The sequence below is a fragment of the Danio rerio genome, chromosome 14 (assembly GCF_049306965.1).
Source record: "Danio rerio strain Tuebingen ecotype United States chromosome 14, GRCz12tu, whole genome shotgun sequence".
In the NCBI taxonomy this organism is placed as follows: Eukaryota; Metazoa; Chordata; class Actinopteri; order Cypriniformes; family Danionidae; genus Danio; species Danio rerio.
The window spans coordinates 26,785,281-26,788,392 of record NC_133189.1 but is presented as its reverse complement, the minus strand read 5'-3'; the positions used below and the strand labels follow the sequence as shown (position 1 = coordinate 26,788,392).

The window sequence follows — 3,112 nt, the reverse complement described above, 5'->3', positions numbered from 1 at the left end:
CGTTAAAGACTGCTTGATAAAAAATATATATAGTCTATTGTGCTATTGAAAGGCGGAGCAAACAAGTTCAATTCGTGAATGAATCGTTCATCCGAGTCGAATCATTTTATTGGTATGCTTTTTAGAACAAGCATCAAAGACGTACAGGAAAAGCATCTATGTAAAAGTAAATGTTTTAAATGTGTTATATGGGATTCTGTATATTTTAGTTTTTATTATTTTAAATGATTACACTTCTTTCAACTCGCTATACTTTATTTATTTATTTTATTTATTTATTTTGTTTATTTATTTATTTTGTTTATTTATTTATGTATTTATTTATTTATTTAGTTAGTTAGTTAGTTAGTTAGTTAGTTAGTTAGTTAGTTAGTTAGTTAGTTAGTTAGTTAGTTAGTTAGTTAGTACGTTTATTTGATTTGATTTGTATTTGTTAGTGTCAAATGTTGGTGTTATTTATTTTCATTTAATTTTAATTTTAGTTTCTTGTAATGATGATTTTGTTAGTATTACATTACATTATTTTAATCCAGCTAATTACAAAATTGTTGTTTTTTATTTCTTTATTTTGATCTAATGCTTTTTTAAACCAATCAATCTTTGAACCAATTATTTATTATTTTAGATTTAATGTGATATTTTTTGTTGATTTTTCTCCCCTTCCCAATGATTAAAACAAAAGCTCTGATTCAAGTCACATACCATTATGAAAATTGTTCATTATATAAGTGAGTGCATGCATATTTTTTGCATGTTTTGGGGTATTGATTATAGTTAAAAGTACTACAAATACCTTGTTCAGCTGTAGTTTCTAACAATAAACACAAATATCAGGCCCGTAGGCAAGCTGAATGTGCTGGCTAGTTTGTTATTTGCCTAATAAATGACAATTCATTTTAAAAAATTTAACAGATTCCTATTTTTTTCTAATGATATATGATGTGATAAATTTGTACTGAAGAATAAGTAGGCTATTGTTTTCATGTTTCTTTATTCTGAATCTTTAGGAAATGTTTTTCATTCAGCAAAATGTGTGGTTATGATGACCATCTGACAAGCTAATCCAGCAAAAAAAATAGTGCTTAAAATGTCACTAAAATGCAGTATTTAAAGCTTTTAATTAAACAGAAAATGAGCCCAATAACTGCAGAAAAGTCCACTTTTTGAGAAAAAGGCTACCCCTTTCACCAGGCTGACTACGAGCCTGAATATGTTGAATCATTAAAATGTTCTCACTTACATCACTACTTATAACTAATATATAGATGCAAATAAAACATATTAGATGAGCTTATCTTTGGACTTTTATGAAAAAAAGGGAAAAATATATATTTATAAACAATTTCAAGTTTCATTAGTGTTGTTGCAGTTTGAGGGAACTAATGTTCATTTTATTTAAGAATTTTTAAAAAGTTTCACTAACTCACTATCGTTCATCTCCCTGATTATTCTGGTGTCACTACAGTGGAATGAACCACCACATATGTTTGCATATGTTTTATCAGGCGGATGCCGTTCCAACCATGACCCATCACTCTCTCACCCACACACACAGACACACAATACGGCCAATTTAGTTTATTCAACTCACCTATATTAAATAGGTGATACATAGGTGTAAATACTACTGTACATATCTTTGGATTGTAGGGGAAAACCAGAACACTCAGAAACACACATATTTGTTTTTGTGAAAAGTGGGTACATTAGGTTTCCATTCATTTTATACTGTCTAACCGTAAATTGTATTGCCCTCACCCCACCCTACCCCTAAACCCAACCATCATCACAGACTGTGTACAGCTTTACTCTCTAAAATAATTGTAATATTCTTTATGATTTAAAAGTTTTTTGAGAAATGAGGACATCATGTCCTCATATTTCATCTGCTTTTTGTAATACCTGTGTTATGCCCATGTCATTATACAGATTTGTGTCCTGACATGTCACAAAAACACATACACACAAGCCCACATAGCCCTCCTGGTCCAGCTAGGACTTGAACCTGCATGTGGCCTTCTCTTTGTGAGGTGAGAGTGCTAACCACTGAGCCACTGTGCCACCTAAATAATTAATCTTAACTAATTGGAAGCATGTTTATTAATATTGAACAAAGTTTTTTTTTCTATGTTCTGCAGATTATAGTTCTCAGAAACAAAGTTATAATCTGCAAATATCTGTGTCGCCAGGTAACACTTCTCAAAAAATCAGAAATCCTCATTATTGCCCAACAAAATTACAAGCAAATTGCCTGAAATCAAAGACAAATTGAGGTTTGTCACACCAAACTTAAAGACATGATCAGAGATGATTACCAATGTGTTAAAATCAGTTGAAATAAACACAAATATATCCAGATACACCATTAAAATATTTTTCGACACTAATATTTTTTCAAGAGAATCTTTTTTTTTTAACTCAATGCCACAAGAATGAGAGGTATTACATTTCACAGCTTCTGAAAGAGTGATATATATATATATATATATATATATATATATATATATATATATATATATATATATATATATATATATATATATATATATATATTAAATTATATATATATATATATATATATATATATATATATATATATATATTAACATTACATTTACATTAAAATAAATGTTTTCATAGCATTACATGTTTTCAGTGCTTTTTTTGTTTTGTGATTGTTCTAAAAGATTTACATATTGTTTAAAATCATTCACAAAATGGGTTAAGTTTGGTTTACATTGAGGCCACTTTTTCTTATGGTTATAGAATTTTCCTAACAGCATAAACAAATGAAAAATATATTGTCCTTTACAGTTCAAGTTCTCATTATCAGAATAAAACACATCAAATAAACCAATTTCTATCTTAATCTCCATTTTTTTGTTAATAAACAATTCCAAATCTTTCCAAATATTCTTGAGTAAATACAGTGAAAAAAGATGTAAAATGTCTCTTTTTCTTAACCACAAAATTCAAACATATATGAAATATTGAGTTTAAATCTTTCCAAAACATGTTTAGCTTGTTCAAGAGAATCGATTCACAAATATGAATCTCGCTTACGTCACCGCTGGTAACCAATCAACGATTATCTCTCTCAGCAGCCAATCAG

At 28.6% G+C, this 3,112-nt stretch overlaps 1 protein-coding gene across 2 annotated transcripts in view; it reads right to left on the bottom strand.

Moving 5' to 3' along the window:
• atp7a (ATPase copper transporting alpha) overlaps positions 1 to 3,112 on the bottom strand; it is an 813,847-nt gene that overhangs the window by 712,230 nt on the left and 98,505 nt on the right. The gene's annotated exons all lie outside the window — the stretch shown is intronic.